The sequence below is a fragment of the Mustela putorius genome, unplaced genomic scaffold (assembly GCF_011764305.1).
Source record: "Mustela putorius furo isolate JIRA1106 unplaced genomic scaffold, ASM1176430v1.1 tig00000551_pilon_pilon_pilon, whole genome shotgun sequence".
Lineage (NCBI taxonomy): Eukaryota > Metazoa > Chordata > Mammalia > Carnivora > Mustelidae > Mustela > Mustela putorius.
This window is the reverse complement of record NW_025421412.1, coordinates 13885836-13907509: the sequence shown is the minus strand read 5'-3', so window position 1 is coordinate 13907509 and position 21674 is coordinate 13885836. Positions and strand designations below refer to the sequence as shown.

At 38.9% G+C, this 21674-nt stretch overlaps 1 pseudogene; it reads left to right on the top strand.

Moving 5' to 3' along the window:
- The first annotated feature begins 139 nt into the window (after positions 1 to 139).
- Positions 140 to 21248, top strand: LOC106005209 (annotated as a pseudogene).
- Positions 21249 to 21674: the final 426 nt, after the last annotated feature.

Here is a 21674-nt window from a genome sequence, read left to right as displayed (position 1 = left end):
TATTGTTAGTGTTGGTGATGGAACTTTGATAGTTCAGCCTGTACATTGCACTAAGGATTAAGGAAAACATTGCCTCCGTCCATATGGTGTGTCATCTGAATACATCAGGCAAGACGTTAGTAGATATAAAAATCTGGGAATGCGCGATCATGAGATGGGCATATTTACAGTGAAATCAGCCAGGTCATTTGTTTGTGTTTCTACGCTCACTGTGCTGCAAGCCACACTTGTAATCAGAACCTCTTCTAATTCTTTTCTTCTTTCATCTTGCTTTCCTGACACTCTTCTAACAGTGGAAGCTGCAGGCTTGGCAGTGTACTCCTTCCTCACAGTGAGTGAAACATGGAGGAGCGGATTTCGGTACCATTCCTCGGATCAGTCAGCATGCGTGTGTGCACGGGCAGCAACCAGTGTTTCCCAGACTTCTGAAGAGACAGGCAGGCATATAAAGTGAAGGCATATGTGCAGACACACCAGGGAAAGCAGAAACGCAGAGCAACCACAGCAAGCAAAATAAATCTCAGCTTGGTTCAGGAACAAACAGCACACAGTGCCGTTTGCTGAAATATAAAACTTTCCGTCTCAAGGGACTGAATTAGTGACTGAAATCTTTGCCGAGCACTTAGGAGTGAATATAGTATGCTTCGAAGGCATTTGAGAGAGAGAGAGAGAGTATCTAGAAAATCTTTAAAATGGAAGAAAATGTAGAAGTCCATTAATCTGTCCCTTCAATTCAAGGAAGAGAACCTGGGAGCCCAGAGATGTCTTAGTGGGCTTAGTTCTAGACACTGAGCTGGGCGATGGACGAGCTAGTGTTGAAACTTGGACCTTGTGGGATCGCATTCTCAACGTTCCCAAACACAGACCTGTGACCCTAAGTATACATGAGAATGTAGCAGTGGGTCCTGTTTGTACAAGTGATGAACGGAGCGTGTCCCCAGATTCTGTATTTCCACCTTAGCGCTTGCCTCATCTGTCATCGCTAATGTGTGGGGTGGCAAGGCCTATGGAGAGCAAAAGTCAATAAGAAAAGGACAAAATGACTTGTTCTGTGTCACCAATACTAAGTAAGGGTTTATAAGGCTAGAGATTGGACTCCTCCAAAATGCAACCTTCACCTAATGAATTAAGCCTCATTCTTTATATCCTAGGGTAACAGAGTCTCTAAGAAATCTAGAGATTTGGTCTCATTCATTCATTCATTCATTCATGTATTAAGTAAGCAATATATAGGAGTGTCTTTACCACAGAAAAGGTCTTCAGAGACTATTTTGTTACCAAATTTATTCACCATTACTTTACGTTGACTTTACCACAATGTGGTATTGACAGTTTTCTGCATTTTCTTCGAGAATATTTACTGCTGAGCCTCTAGGACATCACCCTATCCTTCTCTCACATGTAGGTCTCTGAAAGGTCTCATCACCTTCAGAGGCACCTGCTCCCCTGCTCCCCTCAAGTGGTATTTTCCCCCTAAGATTCCCAGCTACTGTTTTTCCCTATTAACAAGTTCTTCATGGGGAATCTCATCCACTCTCAAGGATTATTTTGATTCCTATACATTTGGAGGCACATAATGTAATCTTTTTTTTAAGATTTTATTTATTTATTTGACAGAGAGAGAGAGATCGCAAGTAGACAGAGAGGCAGGCAGAGAGAGAGAGAGGGAAGCGGGATCCCCGCTAAGCAGAGAGCCAGATGCAGGGCTCGATCCTAGGACCTGGGATCATGACTTGAGCCAAAGGCAGAAGCTTAACCCACTGAGCCACTCAGGCACCCCACATAACGTAATCTTAATCTCTTACTCTTCTCTGAGCTTCAAGCTTACAATCCCCAAGGCCTAGTGAGTATCTCAGGCCACTCACAATATCCTTCTCATTCTTCCTTGTCAATGTTTCTTGAATAGCTTTACTCCCAGCCTAATAAAAATGCCCTAATACGGACTCCCCTGGCTTTTCATGAAGATGATTAAAATTGTTTCCCAGTTGGGCTCCTTGTTTTCTGTCTTGCACAAATAAAATCCATATTCTTTATTAAATTCCCAATTCAAACTGTTTAAAACACAGATATGAGCCTGTTTTCTCAGTGTTGAAATTATTCAGTACCTATCTTTCTGAAAATTTATAAGATTAAAAGAAAATCCTTAGTTAGTTGGACATTGCCCCTGTCTCCAGTTTTAATGGCCCACTCTTCCCAGCCAAGCCCTTGAGATTTGCAGGGCAGACCACATGCTGTTCCCTGCCCTCTTGCCTTTGATCATGCTATTGTGCATGCCTGGAGCTCCCTGTCCTCTCTGCTCATTCTTGATGTAATTCCTACTTATTTCAGGATTCAGCTCTGGCACAGTCCTCTTCCGGCATTCTTGACTATACCACTAGGATTATACACACATCTGTTGTATTCTCCTTGACACCCTGGTCATACTCTACATAACCTCGACTCACAGTGTGCATGAAATGTTATGCTTAAGCATCCATGTCCTGATTAGACCCTAAGTTCCTCAAGGGGTAGACGTATGCAACCCCCTCCTATCCTAACACAGGGTAGGGAGAGAATACATTTTTCTTGACCTGAGTGCCAGACCCCTTGCTACATGCCAACAATAGGGAGATACCCACTATGTTGGCCCAGTCTCAGGGAGCCCATGTTGGACAATGGGAGACCTAGGTACCTAGTAAGTTCCACCCCCACACAACAGGCTGTGAGATGCACACAGGAAGTGGAAACCCCCAACTGAGTCTGAGGAAGGTGAGCGGGGAGAAGAATCAGAAAACACTTCTCCATGAGATGAAGCTTCAGCTATTTTCTTCACTTACCCTCTTCTGCACTTTGACTTCTTCAATTAAGGACACACAATCCCTTCAAACCCTGACCAGGGAAGCATAGGACTACTTCAGCGACAAGCTGATGAGATCCTGAGCTTTCCCGGGGAGCTGTTTCTTTCATCTAGCTTCCGCAAGTGTTTAAGCCAAGGAGAAAGTACACTTGTGTTTGCCAGGGACTTGCAAAATGTGCTCCTGACTGGCAAAATACAAAAAGCTTTAAAAAGTGAGGAAATTGTACCTCAAGCACTGCCATCAGATAATAGCAAACAAGCTCACGTTTGTGCAGAAATTGGTGGAAAGGCACTTGCTGCATAGTAAGTATGTGGCCGATAAGAGAACTAAATGCCACTGTTGCCAAATGTCACTTTTAGAGACTCACTCCACACCTACTGACTTTGGATGAAATTGCCTACATGAAGCTCAGGGAGGATTTGGCTCCAAGTGTGCAGTTTGGCCAAGGCTGCAGCTCTGACTGTTGGGAAAATAGCAGCTTGCAATTGGAGGTAGGATCTGGGCACATCAACTGGATTTCTTGTCCTGTCTCTCACGCTCCCTCATGCCTGGAGCACAAAGTGAGCCATCTTATTTACTTTCAGTGCTGTGTGGTGCCAGACTTGTAGGAGCCCAGCCCCGAAGGGGAGCTCAGTATATTTTTCCAAGAGTCCCCATTGCTAGAAACTCAGAATGGAGCTGACACAAATCTAATGAAATGAAAGGGCTCTCTTATCCTCCCGTGAATCCCAGAAAGCAGTGGCATTTGGAAAATTGTGTTCTAAACGAGTTGACAAGGGCAGGAATTTAGTAGAAGCTAGCTATAAATCTATATATATTTGAAGAGTTCAACTCACCTCCCTCCTTACTTTTGTTTGAAGATAAATCATGTTCAGTTTTAGGGAGTTTAGTTTAAATATCATGCATGTACACCTGAGGATTCTTTTCAAAAAAAGAAAAGAGGAAGAAGAAAAGAGGAGGAGAAGGAGAAGAAGAGGAAGAAAGGAGACCTTTAAGAACCATGTTGGTAATAGGCAATACAATAAGATAAGTTAGAAATTAAAAAATGAATGAAAGTGGTTTCCTTTGTCAAGGCAATGTCTATCCTTAGAAATCTGAAGAGGAAGAAATTAGAAGAGGAAACAACTTTGGCGAATTATACGACTATGGCCTCAAAATTTGCTGGTGCCTATGGAATTCAGAGGTTTTTATTACCACTACTATAGCCTTATATAACTCTTTGTTAACCTGAGCTTTATTAATGAGAGGGGGCCCCACTGAGGTTGCCTTTATGCCAGATGTAAAAAACAAAAAGGTACAGTTTACCAGATTGGTATGATAAACAATGTTAGAAGCATGGAGAAGTGTTCTATATAAGGAATTTGTGAAGCACCTGATATTTTGTTCTTTACACTGTGTGGATAAAGAAATATTTCTTGCCACAAGCATGATGGAGTTGGAAAATTATAATACACATTTGTGGAACAAATATGAATTAACTTTGAGGTCTTGGACAGATTATTTATAATCTCTCTTTTCTTCAGTTTCCATCTCTGAAAATGGGAATAGTTGCCCCAAAATCTTGTTCTGCTAATTGATTATGATAACATCATGCCTGAACTCCTTGTGAGTAGTTCACACTATTAGCTTGTGTTACTGTTAAGGCAGGAGAATTAAAGTATTACATCAAAGCAGGTAATAAATGGTGATTAAGAGCAAGGCTTTAGAAGTTACCTGGTCCCTATTTCAAATATGTGTAGACTACTCACCAGGTGCCAGTCATTAGCTACATGGTGGTTATTCAATGGTGAACAAAAATGTGAGCCCTGTGCTCTTATGGAGTAAATAGTTTCCAAGAAGGAGAATAAACAAGTAAACAAATAATAATTGTACCCAGAATGGTAGTTCCTTCTTGCAGAATTTCTTAGTTTTGTCCAAAGCCTGGATTGAAATCCCATCTCTATTTAGTCTCTGTGTGTCCATGGTGACTGAGAAGGGTGCCTTGTAGTGGGTAGAGACACAGAGATGCTTCTGTGGTTTACTAGTCACTTAAGATTGTCAGGGGAAAGAGGGTTGTCTCTGGCACTCATGTCTTGGTGATAGCTCTGATCACTTATGGAAGGAATGCCTTCTTGTGTGACATCAACAAGAAAACACTTATAGCTTCTTTATTCCTTAGTGTGACCAATCACCCTGGCTTCCCCAGGGCTGAGAGGATTCCCAGTACTTGGGACTATCAGTGTTAACCCTGGGAAAGTCTCAGGCAAACAAACAGGTTGTTTACGCTAGTTATGTTATCCACGTGTCCATCATCAGACCCAGAAATATATAATTTCACATTGTGAAAATTTCTACAAAGAAAGAGAATAGGATGCTCTGAGAGTCAATTACAGGAGGGACCTTGTATAGATTGGGTGGGAGCAATTAGGTGAGGCAGCAATTAGGCTGGGACATCAGACATGAGTAGGACATCAAGTTTAGCTGCCACCTTTATTTCTTGATTTATTCCATCTTACAGAAGTCATATAATCCTCGCTACTATAGTAGTGGAACAAAGGCTTTTCACACTAGCTGAGCTGTAAGTCATGTCATATAAAGATAGCCATGCAAAGAGGGTCTTCTGAGGAACCACTAGACAGGTCAAAAATGATCAGTTTCTAGGAATGGGGCTTTGAAGAAGCTCCAACTCCATTCTGCCCCTTGGGAGGGCTGTGGACTACTGGTTTTAGCAGTGATAGTGGCTTTCAGTTTTCAAGAGTGCTACAAATTTAGGGGTAGGGGGTGGAAGTTAAAACACCATGAAGCTTGCTCTTCTTAACAAGATGTATCCTTTAACAACAACAAAAAGTTTTATGAATTTATGTGAGCCTTCAGCTAATATTTGGTTATAAAGAAGTAAATTCTGATAATATTTGCCAGTGTTCTCATTGCTTTTATGGAAGTGGGACTTTTTGGAGCTCAACAGCATTTTCTTGGATGTGACCTCTCACTACTAAGTGACTCAGTAAATGGCGTTTGTTTATTGTTATCAATTAGCAGAAGAATCTCATGAGGTGAACATTATTCTCATATTAGAAATCATACTGAAGCAAAAAGGAAGCAAAATATTTGGTGTCTTCCACCTCCTTTTGCTTTACTTTTTCCATTTCATCAGCCAGTGTGGCTCCCCCATTACAGTGGCATCCTTGGGAAGGGGGTTGATATTAATCAATTTTGTTAGAATAATCAATCATCTAGATTTCAGATCATATGGTTCCTCTCCCAGGAAACTGTGTACTGAGTCAAAGCATGTCTATATTCTCTTAAAGAAATTTGAAGCATCAGGTAGAAAAGTGGAATTTTGTTTTTAAGGCAGGGAAGCCCTTGAGATGCCTGAAATAGCATCTTATGGGCAGGAGACCTTAGTCTTGTTAATGGGTCTAGTTTAGAGTCTGACTCTACCCGTGGGCATGGAGATCAGCCAGGGCTCCTGTGAGATGATTAGGGCACTGCTTCAGGGGTGTGGAGCACAGGGAGTAGAAACAGCCTGGAAAAGCGATTGACATTCTTGGGGCGTGGGGGATGTAGTAAGGACTGGCTTCATAACATGCAGCCAGCAAACTCAAAATTGGATGTGAAAATCAATAGCAGAAACCCATGGCTGTACCTTAGGATCAGAATGTATCTTACTCAGAAAACCAAAGTTGTCAAACCCCCTTGTCCTCTTGTTGGTATAGCAAATAGACAATGTTTCAGAAAAACAAATCTCCGGAAATGATTTTGCTCAATGGATCTAGCTACAGAAATGATGTTCTTCCATAAATAGTAATTATTTGAAGGAGGATCTCAAAGAAGACTCTATTTGAGGTGGAGGAAATATTCTACCTCATAACTTGAACCTGAACCAGTCCTGTACCAGAAATACTAACTATTCAAATTCCAGTATGTGTGCTGTGTAAAGATCCAGATATCTAAGACTTGAGATACATTTTTTTTAAGATATGTATTGTTTATTAGGGTCCAGGGCATTATCTGAGCATCTGAGTGAGGGTTACCCCAGTGGTTTTTCTCACTGCTAGCAAATATTCTCACAGTGCTTGGGAAGCAGGTCTGCAAAACTGGGAAATTCAGCACTATCTCAGACACAAACTAGAGCCAGCTGTATCTTTGCCACATTTTCTGTCTGATTTATTTATTTATTTATTTATTTAGCTTTGCTTTGTTTTGGTTTGGGAGAAGAGAGAGCAAAACCCAGCTGTGAATCTGGTGTTTACTTGTAGCAAGAGAGACCTGTGGGATCATATGATTAAAGAAATAGTTTTATGAATGAGGAAGGTGAGGCCCAGGAGGTTTGAGGGACTAATAGAATTCAGAAGAGTCGGAGAGTTGGACTTAACCTCATACCTGTGATCCCTTCTAGCCAGTGCTTGTTCCATGTTCCTATTCTACTTTACATAATCCAATTTGAGTGAAATATTACATAGAGGTGAGAGAGCTTGAACGTGCATAGGGATCTCCAAAAGTGTGCTTGACCTTATTACTTGTACTTTGGTTATAGGATTCATACTACCTGAAAAAAAAAAAAATTAAGTGCATATAATAGAGAACATCACTTAGCGTGGACCCTCTGTCAACACCAATGCAATCTACATTGAACAAATACTCTTTTAGTTTTGATTGTTGATTTGTTGGAATTAACTCCAATTCAGGCAAAAGAATTTGAGTCCAGCTTACCAGATTAAAGGAAACCAAATGCCATGCAAATTGCTAAGAGAAGTTCTGGGTCTGCTGAACATGCAAATAGTTTATTAACAATTTGGTGGGTTTTTTCCCCCCTCTAGCTCAGTTTGCTCACGGTCTGCTTGAAACTAAGTGACCTTTCAGATTTCTTCAAAATCTATGGTGCTTGATTGGATGCCATCACAAAAAAGAGATCTGTTTCTACTAGTCAAAATGAAATTCAACAGACTCAGAAAGATGACCTCATAGTTGACAGTACTTGGGATTTTCAATGATAAAGAGGAAGACACAGAAGGACCAGTATTAAAAGCTGCTGTTTAGAGGGTTAAAAAATAAGTAATATAGCCATATTATGCATTGTGATTATAAACTGCTGAGTTGGCGTTTGCTGTGACAAGAGTCTCCAATTTATTGGATGCATGTCATTGGAATTTGCCCTTTCTTTTATGTATCTTTCCATGATGAATGCCAGTGCTGGGAAATGAAGAGCTCTTACCCTTTTCATACTTTGCTGAATGCTGGCAAACTCGCCAATTGATGCTTCTATAATTTTTGCTTCAAGGTCACCTGAGGGGACAGAGTCATCCAAACAAGGTCACTGACTGTGTTGAAAGTTAATAGTTGTTTCTTGAAAGAAAAGTCATGGAAAAATTAGGACACCAGGGAAATAATTACTATAAGACAGGAAATGGATCAAGAGAATATTTTCTTTCAATAATGTAATTCATTTACAATACAATGTGATAAATAGTGCTTGGACAACTAAGGTCATTTGGTCTGCTCCGAGTAATTCAATTAGGAGAAATCCGAAAGCGGTAAGTGCATGGTAGGTGGGAGCTGTAAAAGCACTGGACTGTTAATAATTTGAGACTTTCTCATCCCTTTATGTGGATGAAAGTGGATCAATTATGTGAACAGGCAGGTCTCCGTATTGTCCTCATTTTGTGTATGGGTCCTGAGGGAGATTGCACAAGGACCCCAAACGGTGAGGCAGAACTTTGCCTTTTGGAAGAGGTTCACTGTCTTCAGTGTGATTTTCAATCCAGGAAAAATGCAATACTTGGCTTTTTTTTTCTTTTCTTTTCAAGTCATAATTTCAATGTCCTCAGAACATAGAGCTCTTTTGATTCAGAGTAGCTCCTAAGAACTAGGAAGAACATTCACCTGCAATTTGGGAAAACTTGTAATATGATAGCAAGCCCGGGCTGGCTAAGCTTTCCTGAGAGTGCAGACCCAATGAGCATGTGGGTTAGGCTTTTAGTGCATTTCCCACAAGGAATCTTTAGATTTAGTAGGCTTCTCTCTACCATCCAGCAGATACTGGGGGTGGCATCTAAATTTAATTTAGCCCAAAGCAAATCTGCTAACAGTGTTCATGTTTTTCAAATGAAAAAATTAGAATACATGATTTGACAATTATAAATATATTTCTGAGAACAATGAGATTGTCTCCAAAAATTCTTGAAATGTTATCAGCACACATATGAACTTTACTTCAAAGGTACATAGAGCTTTTAAAAAGTTGTATCGTGTATCTGATTGTCATAACGTGTCTAGTCATTTAGATACAAGTCATGCTATGTATCCATAGCATGACTTGTATCTAAATGACTATGAATTAACTATACTCTTTTTATTCTCTTCTCCATCAGTGAAGCTAGGTTGCACACAAAAAAAGCAAACTGTCTAGACACCTCTGTTTCCTAATGGCTTTTCTTAGTATTAATCAGTGTAGCCAGGCTCTTGGCTGTTAAGTGCAATACCTTGTACCAAATGTCAGTTGGCTTAAAAAATTTTTTTCTTGACCGTGTCTGAAAAACCACATCAACTATTTAGAAATTCTAAATGGTGTATGTGTTGGAGTATGCAGGTCTCCTGATGACATTATATTTTAAGGGGAGCTGAAAGTGGTTAAAAATTATTTGTAAACAAGTTTATACTAAAATTCTTGTATAGATTTGGAAAATAATTTGTTTTGCCCATTCTCTCAGGAGCTAAAAGAAAAAAATTCTTACTGAGTCTGATATACTTTCAGCTACTAAGGGAAAAAAAGGAAAGAAAAAATAAAGCAGTAGCAAAATGATCCCAGTTTATAAAACCATTCTGGAATTTAGCTTTTTGTTCTTTCTTCACTTGGAAATCTCTCATGTCCTTTTAATATGGATATTTACCCACATTTTGCCTTTAGTTTTCTCCTGTTTATCACAATTTGTCCTCTGAAGAGTTCATCCTTTCCTGTAACTTTAATTGTTCCCTCCTTCGAGATGATTTCTCAAATCAAAAACTTGCCAAACTTTTGTTTTGGGTCTTAGTCATATATTTCCACCAGCACTAAAATGCAGTGGCTTCAAGTTGGTAGTCCGAACTTGGCAGTGATGGGAGCTTATAAACCAGGGAAACTGGCAAAGTCTACAAATTCCATTCCCTTCCCCTGAAGTCCATTTTTTAAATATTTACTAGAGTACCATTAGCTGTCACCTGACTTTCATAATTTCACTTCAAACACAACATGTAGAAAGTAGAATTCATTTATCAAGCTAGCTGTCTTGCCATACTCAGATTATCTCTTGTTGCCTTGGGGACAGCACCGTTATTCCGCCTCATTTCTTAATGTTGATTGCCTCTGGACCCAGTCCTTGGTCCTCTTCTTTTCTCTGCCTTGTCTGTACTTGCTCCTTTGCTAATTTCATCCTGTCTCATGGCTTTATGCAGATTATATGTTGAGAACATCCCCAGTTATGTCTCCATCTCACACCTCTCTGCAGACCCCTACATACCATTGCCCATTGAACATGGCCGCTTGGATAGCTGATAGACATTTTGAGCTTCATATGCACTGAACTGCACGTACACATCTCTTCAACCTCAGTCCTCTCTATCTTGGTTTATGGCAACTCTATCCTTCTAGTTGTCAAGGCCAAAAAAACAAAACAAAGCAAAAAAACCCAAAACGAACAACAACAACAAAAACCCTGACTCTTCTCTTTCTTTCACACTCCCTATTTAATTTGTCAGGAGGAAATCCCATTGGTTCCACCATGAAAATCTATCCTGCTCACTTCTGACCACCTCCTTTTCTGTATCCAGGTGTGAACATTGTTGTGTCTCATTTGGATTCCTGTCGTGCCCTCCTCAAGGATCTCCCTAGTCTATCCTTGCACCTTTATAATTTTCCCCGGGGCACACCAAGGGCTTAAAAATGTAAGCCAGATCTTGTTATTCTTTGACTCTAATGCTCCAGTGGCTCCGATTTTATTCAGAGGGAAAGCCAAAGTTCTTATGATGGCCTGTAAAAGCCATTTAAGATTTACCCCAGATTTACTGTGATTTCATTTCCTACTCTACCCCCTCCTGCTTACTCTGAAGTTAGGTACACCGACATTCTTATTGTCATTGAGCTTGCTACATATGTTTCCGTTATTCTTCCTGCCTGGAATGTTTTTCCCCCAGGTAAAAGCGAGGCTAAATTCTAACGTCTCTAAATTCTTCCGTCTCTTTCGTGGCTTTGTTCATCTCACCCCTCTTCAATGAGGTCAACCTTGACAACCTTATTCAATATAGTGTCCTGTCCCACCTCTTCCCTCAGTGCTGGTCTCCCCATCTCGTGCTCTACTTTAACATCTTCAAACATGGTACATCATTTCTATTTTTATGATACTGATTGTTCATTGTTTATCTCCCCCACCTAGAGGTCAAGCTACATGAGAGTAGGAGTTTGTCCATTTGCTTCCCTGATTTGCGTGAAGCATGAAGAGCTATGGTTGGCATGCCATGGGAACTGTATTAATATCTATGAATGAATGATCTGCTTTGAAAGACAGTTCATCTTTGACCTTTATTTCCTTCCCACTTCAATATATACTGAAATCTATCCTTTTAGAAGTCCTTCCTTGGTGAGGACTCAAAGGTGAGGGCTCAAAGAATAGGATGGGTTTTAAAGGAGTGGGCCACCTGTAGGGTTTTGGTCCAGAAACTTGAGGCTGGCCTGAGGGCTATGTTTATCTGAAATAATCAGGTACAGAAAGAGTACAAGAATGAGTGCTGAATATCAAATCGGAAATTCGAACTTACTTTAAGTCCAAGAGGCATGTGGAACTTCCCTGGAAACAGGTAACAGATCTAAAGGGTCAGAAGGTGGAATTCGATGATGATGCAGTAGGGGAAGCAAGGTGTGAAGACCACAACAGTTACAAGTAGGCCTCTGGGCGTATTTCTACGGGCCTGCAAACCCTGCTACGGGTGGGTGGGTCGTCTGATCGAGCTACGGAATAGAGGTAGATGGTTCTGTCTTTCTGATGTTTCTTCCATTCATTCTGTCCTTTTCTTTCCTACTGCTACCTAAATCCCTGCACATGTGATTTGGTGATACAGGAATAGCCTGTTCTTCATGAGCACTGCTCTCCAACCCGACCTCTACCTCAATACCAGATGGATCTTCCAGATCAGGGTGTCAATTCTGTCCCTCTTTCCTTTTAAAATTCTTTAGTGTCTCCTCAATTGCTACTGGATAAGGGCCTGACTTGTTAGTTTAGAATTCAAGGTTTGGCTCCAACCTAGATTTTGAAATTTCTTTTTGCCTTACTTTCCTATAATCAATCATTTATTCACTCATTTAACAAATTTTTATTGACCTGAAGTATGTGCCAGGAATGAGCAAAGGTTTATCATACATGTACCATTCCTTAAGTCTACATTTTATGTTCTTATCTCTGCCCCCTTCCTAAAGCAATCCTCTCTTTCTGGGGTGTTCTTTTTCATCACACCTCTGACTATAGAAATCATATTTATCTTTTAATACATAGTTGAAATGCCTCACCGTCCACATTATCAGTCCTAACCATATCCATGACGACCCCATCTTCTGCTATAGACTTACCATGGCATCCACACCAGTGTATAATTTTGTCCCTCCTGTTACCGTTGCTTTTGCTCCCTTGTGGCACTCTCCCCTCTGGAAAGTGAATCTACTTGTTATCCCTGAGCATGCCGTACCCTCCTTACCTCGGGCTCACATTCCTCTATGGGCTTGTAGAACTCTTTTTTTTTTTTTTTTAAGATTTTATTTATTTATTTGAAAGAGAGACAGTGAGAGAGAACATGAGCGAGGAGAAGGTCAGAGGGAGAAGCAGACTTCCCATGGAGCTGGGAGCCTGATGTGGGACTCGATCCCAGGACTCCAGGATCATGACCTGAGCTGAAGGCAGTCGTCCAACCAACTGAGCCACCCAGGCGCCCTGGCTTGTAGAACTCTTATTCCTTCTTTGGCCACTCAAATGAGTTCAAAAGTGTCTACTTCAAGAAACATTTCCCTGTCTCGTTCCCACCCTCTGACCAAATTCTAACAACCTCTTCTCCCTTTGGACATTCTCAGCATCTGGCTTTGTGTGCATTGAGGTACCTGTTTCATACTGTTCTGTATTCAATGAGTTACTGACATGCCTTTTCCCTCATGTGGCTTGAAGCTCATTTGGACCACAGGAACCACATTCTCTTTGGTGCTCTACCCCCACAGTATTTGGCCCAGTTCTCTGCTCATAGGAAAGCCTTCAGTAAGTGTGGAATGAATGAATGCAGAATGTGGAACAGGTAATTTGAACTTGTATGTTAACTGTCATGACAAATATCAGATCTGTGAAAGTTTAATACCTGGTATATAGTCTCAGGTATATTGTCTCAGACATATAAACTACATTAAATTCTATCATATATAATGCAGTCACAAAATAATTCTATAAATAAACATATATATATATGCATACATCTGTGTATGTATAAAAATACCATATTAAGTTTCTACTATATATCTGGTGTATGTGTGCTCTATAGTAGATATATATGTGTGTGTGTGTGTGTGTATACATGTGTATGTGTATATATTAAACTGTATTAAATCTCTACTATTTTATGTAATACACATAGTACAGTCTTTCTGCATAGATACATATAGAAACCCATCTCTATGTATATGCACACATAAGCATGTATGTATATATATAAAATTCGGTATGCAGTGCCTAGTACATAATGGAAATTCAAGGCCATTGCCTTCCCTTGGGCTAAATGTATCAAGAAACTCAAAAGTTCTCTAACAGGAAGTACAGGTCAGAATATCATGGTCTCACGGCTGTCTAGTGCAGAACATGGGTCACATGAGTGAAAGTGGTGACACCTGGGTGGTGTTGGCACAAGCCACCTGGATACCTCTTGACCCAGGAACATGCTATGAGCTGTGAGAGTATCTCATAAGTTTCCCGATGGGAGCCAGAAATAATGGTGCTTTTCCAGTTCCTGACCTTGTCCCTTTGTCCCTCATGTTCTGACACTGTGTCTGTCGGGCCAACCCTCTTATTAATTCCTGACTCTCTGTTCATCTCAGGGAGCCATCATCCCTCCAAGAAGAGTTTACGCCTTTTGGAACACTGGCAAATGTAGTAACAGGGCATGCTAGATGACTCTTCTGTATGAAAAATGGATTTCCCGGAGTGTAAATCCATCCCTCCACCTGACCCCCCCCCATTCAAATATAGATAATTCACTCCCTGCCAGTCACATCAGTGAATCCCCATCTGTAGTCTGAGGTCCAGGAAGAGATGCACAAACACATATTGTCTTTGCTTTTCAGCATCCCTTTCTCTTCCTTCCCTCCTCTCCTCCTCTCCTTTCCTTCCCTTTCTGTCTGCCCGCCTACCTCTTGCCTTCTGGTTCCTGAAGATGTGGCTCTGCTTTGATGTACTTGGTACACACAAGAAAACATTCTGATGGTTAAAGTAACCGTTGTCACCTTCTATGGAATTGTTGATATGTAGGCTTATGGATTGAAAGCGTCTCACCATTTGTTCTTATTGTACACTGCGTTAGAAATATTTTTTTGTTTGCTTCTTTGGAAGGAAGATGGAATTCAAACACATAATTAGCAACCTGTGAATTATGCCTCTAGTCTTTGAAGACCTTTGTGGGCTATGGGTTCTGAAAATACTGCTGCAGTCAGCAAGCAATAGGACTCTTGATTACTCTAAAACTGAATTTCAGGAGGCCTTGCTGGCCATGTTTGATCTCATATTTGGTAGCTCTTTAGAAATGCCATAAAACAAGCAGCACTGCTAGAGGAAGTAGGGAGGATTTTCTTATGGGATCACAAAGTTCAGATCACATCATAATGATCACCAATGGTTTGACAATCAGATTCTCATGGTTGACTGCTGTGCAAGAAAATAGAAATGCTTTTTAAAAAACATATTTTTAAAAAATGTCAATACTATTTGGGGTCTAGTGTTTCTTAAAATCTTTTCTGAGGTAAATGTTAAGGCAGGAGATCTTCACTTCATTACTCATCCTGGTCTTGAACCAAGAAGGTTGGAAGAACCCAATTGTCTATGCGTGGCATGTGTCCGCTTGTTACCTTCAACCTTTCCCAAAGAAACTGAGGCTGAATTTAGGCAATGCATAAAATCCTTTGAAATTTTTGCATTTAAAATCACCACTTGCAAAAAATAAATATTCTGATTGAAACAAAGGAAATCTATAATCAATGATACTCTCTATGATCCATTTTTTAATTATGAGTGTAAGAACACATTCCCGCTTTATCTCTTTTACACATACTAGATGTGCCTGTTCCTCAACCCATCGTTATTAGAAAACAGCCTGGAGTTAACGTGTCTGAAGCGATTATTTAATTTGACAAGGGCAGTGCCAGTTTTTCCCTTAGAGAATTTACATTACAAAATGTTGAAGAAGGAACTTCTTGGCCGAGTTGTCTGGCTTACCAGTAATTTTTGTTATTTTTAGGGTGTTTATAAGTGAGGTAAAAGCTCACCTGAGCCCTTAGGACACTGTTAAATTTATATTTTCTCTCTGCCAGTATCTGTAAGGGAAGAGTAAAATGAGCATCTTAGTTCCTTACTTTATGCTTTTCAATGCAACTAAATTCCTTAATCTAACACACTTACGATGACAGGGTCTGGAGAAACTGAAACCTTGAGCGTGGTTGGGTCATCCACCTTCCTTGAGGGGGCTAAATCAGGGGACATTGAGGATGTGTTAGAAAATGCACTTCAAAGTCTAGTTCAATAGGGAATACCAAAGTCTTTAGAACACACGAGATGACTGCTTATCTCCAGGGGGGTGAATGCATTAGAAAACATCATTATTGATGTTCAAAACATCATGGAGTTCTTACTTGAAACTTCTAAATGGGCTGCCAAAGAGAGGCTTGCTGATTTTTTGTTTAGGTTTTCGTCATTCACATCTATTGCAAAATTGTTAGTCTTCTTGGAAGTCTATTAAAAAACAACAACAAAAACCAACCTAGTCCTTTCATTTACAAGATTGTTGGAAGACTGTCTGTTATGTCAGTAATGAGATGTCTCCAGGAAGAAAATACTGATTGTATGCACTGAAGAGTATCATTGCTGGTGCCGAGAAAAACCAGGCATTATGGATACAGAGTAAAATGAAACTCTACCAAGCACACACAGATCTTGTCCCTTCCATACGTGCCACATGCACATCTTGGTCCTGGGAATTGGGTGAGGATGGCTGGGAAAGGAGAGATAAGCAATATGATGATAGAAAGTAAAGATGTGTCTTCTAACACTTGTTTACTTGTCAGCCTTCTATCATGCTGTTCAGGGCTTTCTACAGATTTCTGGAAGGAGATACCACATCTTAGGAACAAAGGAGTGGGCTGAGCATAGTTCATGCTAGTAAAAGATGTCATTCAGTTTCATTGTTATTATGATTACCACAATTACAATTCAGAATCTGTGGTTGCCAAGAGGAAATTAGATAATATATAAAACATAGCAATAGATAGAATCCTCTCCAGAACTTCCAATTTAGACTCCTATTTCTGTGCCTTTGTTCATAACCTGAGAGAATTATGAAGATCATCTTTGGTCTACCTTTGAAAAAGCATTATTAAAAATAATCCATGTGATTTTTTAAAAAGCAGGAAAAATAAATTAGAGATACCAGGTATAGTTAAAAGTTTTACACTGAGCTGAGCAGAGCAGACCACTAATGCAATTAGTAATTTATTCTCCATTCATGTTTTCCATCCATGATTTCTCAGGATACTTTCCAATATCCCAATTATATCACATGCCCTTTCATTTATTAAGGGAAACCTCATTTTATTCCTATCACAGATCAAAAGTTCAGATATGTAAGTTATTAGATAGTGAACTGATCTTCAAAAGATAGACCAAAAATACATTGTTGGAACTCATCCTCAATCCTATTTCAAACTTCTACTCACTTTGGGACTAGAATAAGGGTCAGGAACCTAGATGAAACTGAAATATGATGGTATGAAAGAGGTGTGTTTGGGGCCAAGCCTCTGGGCTTAAAATAAGGGCTACCATAAATGTTTCTTCTTTTGATCAGTGCTCCACTCTGAGCCATTCCACAGAACAGGAGAAAGAGGGGCATAAGAGGGGTGCTGGTTGGGTCCTTCAACAAACAGGCTATACTGTTAAACTAGGGTTGATGTGCTTGAGTTCAAGATTTAGGTGGATTTTAAATCTTAAATCTCCTTCAACAAACAGGCTATACTGTTAAACTAGGGTTGATGTGCTTGAGTTCAAGATTTAGGTGGATTTTAAATCTTAAATCTCATAGTCAAATGACTGGATTTATATAGATTATATCTAAAACAGTGTCACTGTTGCTCTAAAGCCATTTTGGGATGCCTCTACACTGGATGCTAGTTGACAAAACCTAGATGTGTTAGAGTTAAGTGGATTATTCTGACTTCCTTTAATGGTGTGTGTGTATCTCTCTGTGTGTGTGTAAAAGAGAGAGAATGCCTGTGTCTCTATGGCCGTTTTTTTGGTTTTGCTTTATTTTGTTTATTTGTTTTTCTGGGACATGCTTCACATAGCAAAAGGCAAAGCAAGAAAAGAAGAAAGGTAAAATTCGGCCAGCTCTCATATTGATTCAGTATAAGCAAAAAGAGATATTCTTTTCTTATTTTTATCTATTGCAAAGCAAAACTATAAGTATAACAAGGATAATTTTAAAAAGAGAAAGACATCTAGAACTCATTCACTTTTAAGATGGAACAGAAGGGTACTAGGACAAGAATGCAAAAGTATATCTTGTCATCATTGTTCCAAAAGAAATCTTTGGGTGAGTCTGAAAAGTGCTCTGGTGTGAGTGCTGGTGGTTTAGAGATGCTATTGGCAACTTTTGCAGAAGGAACTTTTGAGAAGAAGCTGCCTGGCTGTGGTCATGCTGTCACCAGAAGTGTTCAGTAGAGTCTCTCAGAATCGTACATGGCAGTAGACGTGGAAGAAGTGGAGCGAGAAGGAAGGAGGTGTGTCTTTTCCAGAATTCTGTTTTAACAAGGGTGAATTCAGTATTCAAAGTTATCATCCAGACAATTGTGAAGGAGGAACGCACCATGACCAGTATTTGAACTCAGGCTTTAATAAAACAATTAAGAGAGTGGCCATAAAGAAACACATCCAAACTGAAGCAACATCTGAATTTGCAGTTGCATGTAACTGTCACCCACAACAAGATTAAGAACATTCCTGGCATTCTAGAATGTTCAGTTATACACTTCCCCCTAGAGGTAGCAATGATTTTTTACTTCTGTCACCATTGATGAATCATGCCTTATTACTGATGTTTATAAAAATGAAATAACACTGTGTGAACTTTTTGTGTGTCTCTGGCTCCTCAACATGATGTCTTATGAGATTTATTCACATTATTTTATGTATTGTTAACTTGTTTAATTTTTAATTCTGTCTACTATTCTATTTTATGTCACAATTTCTTTATGTGTTCTACTGCTGATAAACATTTGGGTTGTTTCCAGTTTCTGGCTATTATGAACAAGAATTTTCTGAATATTCCTGCACATATCTTTTGATGGATGTATGCATTTGTTTCTCTTAGGACTATGCCTAAGAGTGTGACTGCTGGGTCATACAATAATAATAGCAAACAGTTTTTCAAATTTGTTTGCCACCAGTTTGGCTTCCTCAAGGAAGATATGAATGTTTCAGTTTCTCCACATTCTTCCCAATAAGTGATATTATCAGTCTTCTGGATTTAGCTATGCTAAAAGGAATGTTTAATTTTCATTTCACTAATGATTAATTATATTGGTTTTTGCTAATTTGTTATGTGAATATTCTCTTTTGTATAGTGCCTGAATGTTGTATATTTGTCCAATTTAAAAAGTAAGTTTACAGGGCATCTGGGTGACTCAGTCGGTTGAGCATCCAACTCTTGATTTAGGATCAGGTCATAATCTCAGGGTCGTGAGATCAAGCCCTCATTGGGCTCCATTCTGGGTGTGGAACCTCCTCAGAATTCTCTCTCTGGGGTGCCTGGGTGGCTCAGTGGGTTAAAGCCTCTGCCTTCGGCTCAGGTCACGATCCCAGGGTCCTGGGATTGAGTCCCACATCAGGGTCTCTACTCAGTAGGGAGCCTGCTTCCCTTCCTCTCTCTCTGCCTGCCTCTCTGCCTACTTGTGATCTTTGTCTGTCAAATAACTATATAAAGTATTTTTTTTAAAAAAAGAATTCTCTCTCTGTACCCCTCTCCCTTCTGAAAAAAATGTAGAATTATCTTTCTTTTACTAGTTTGTAGGAGTTTCTGAGATATACTAATCTAAGCTTTTTTATTGGATATTTGTATTAGAAATATCTTCTCTTCCTCTTGGATTTTTCATTCTCTTCCTGGTATATTTTGATAAATTAGTTCTTAAATTTGATGTATATTGCTTTTGTGTACTAATTAAGGAATTATTTTCTACCCTAAGGTGTGAAGATACTCTGTTTTCTTTAGGAAAAAAAAATTTTTTTTTCACATTTTGTTTCTTGGGCTATTTCATGTTAGTTTTTGAATATGGTGTGAAATAATGAGGCAAGGGTCATTTTTTCCCCTCATATAGATACCCAATTTCTCTAAAGCCACTTCATGAAAATAATTTTTTCCTACTGATTTTTAGTGGCATCTTTGTCATAAACCAATTGACTGTATGTATGTGCATCTATTTCTGGACACATAGTCTTCTGCAAATTTCTTTTCTACTTAGTATATCATGGTTATATTTTTATGATAATAAATATTCAACATAATGTCCTTTCAATGAATAGACAGGATTTAATTTATAGATGCACTAAAATTTACTTAATCCCTATGGCTTATGAATTCACTTATTAAATTTATTTTCTCTCTTACATATACAGAATTATTATGAATCTTTATTCCATACAAAAGCTGTAAGAACATCAAGACAATTAAATTTTTAATGAAAACAAGCTCTATTATATACTGTGAAGTGCGTTAACATCACATCAAAAGAACTGAATTCCAGTGAAAATTCTGCCATTTTATTAAGTCTCAGCTATAATTTTGGCACAATAATACCTACTTTTCAGAATTACAACAAGAATATAGCACATTAATGGACATGGGAATGCTTTGTAAATTACAAATTATTATAAAAACATCTTTTGTTATTGATAAATAATAAAAGCTTGACAAGCATTATATCATTTTATCTTATTTGACAAACATAAAGTCATTTGAGCTTGTTCATGAGAAAATGGACCTTACCTGGGACAAGATTCTAATTTAGAAGAGACCTCCAATCTTTAGTAACTTTATAGTAATCTTTTAAACATTAAGTACCTGTCTTATCTCCAAAATTGGCACCATCCTAAATCAGTAACTGTTGGGTTAATCAAACAAATGATTTCAAAATTTCAAGAAGTACTTCCTCTGTGTTCCTTGTCATCACCTGATGAGACATGGCAGGCAGACTTGCTCACCTAGATTGCAAAAATCAATGAAGGTGTCTCAGGCATAAATTCAAAGACCTGGGAAAATGATGAGAATAAAACAGCCCATAAATTTACTATGGTTGGGGTCAGATAATTATGCATTGCTTGGACACTTGCAATTTCAGCCATGACATTGCAGAAGGATGGTCCTCTTAGACATTTTAGAATGGCCTGCAGGAGACATGATGACCTTGACATCTTCAGCCTTCCCAAAGTAGACAGCAACAAAGATGTGTCTGCCTTTGCTCAGTCCAAGGTGTTGGTGCTCACACTTAGCTCCTTGCATAGTTCCCAGACCTACATTCCTAAGCTCCAGGGAAATATGGATTTATTCAGAGCCACTAGTCCCAGTCCTGTGACATTTTAGTCAACATAGTGTCCTGTTTGTTGCATGTTAGCCAGTGGAAATAATAATCTAAATGACATGGAAACAGTGCATTTCCTGAAATCAAAAGACTGGAATTGGATGCAATTGTATTCATAGTGAATGCAATCTATCATTACAAATGTTTTGAAAACACAGACTTTGGAAAAAGAGTACATTTTATTGGTGAGCAAGGAGAAGATGAAATATCCACATGAAGTTGCTGAAAAGAAGCAATGAGTCATTACTCATAGGTGCAGTGTCCAACAGAGTCATGAAATTGTTGAGGGTAAAATGTCACATACCTGCTTTGTTGGTATATCAGTCACTGACCTGGTTCACAGTTTTGTGAACAGTAAGAAAAAAGTGCATTCTCCTTTAGTTTCAGTGAAGGACTATTATGATATGAATAGTGAAACTTTAAGTTTTCCTTGTATCCTTAGAACTAATAGGGTATCTGGAATCATTAAAACCACAGTGAAAGAAGATAAAGTGACTGAGAAACTAAAAATCATTTAACTGTGTTCTCCCAGAGAAGTTAAGCATTTAATTCCAAATTGCAGAGATAAACTAAAAGAAAAGCTATCCAAAATTTCCAAAGAATAGGTTGTTAAAACTTCTTTATCTCATTACCTATTCTCACAACTGTTTGGTTAAGGTGGAGGATGTCTTCATTAGCTTTGTAATTTAAATCCTTAGAGTGTTAATTAAGGAGGGAAAAAGTCACAGCTTTTTTGGTGTTTTGTGGTTACTATGTACTGTCTAGAAAAAACAGAACTTAGATGCAGACACAAAGAGCTTGAAAGTAAAAGGGCTGGAAAAAGATATACCATGAGACAAGTAACCATAATGGATTTGGAGTAGTTATATTAATATCAAACAAAGTAAACCTCAATATAATAAGTATCATTAGAGACAAAGGAAGACATTTCATAATGTTAAAAGGGTCAGTGTATTAGAAATATACAA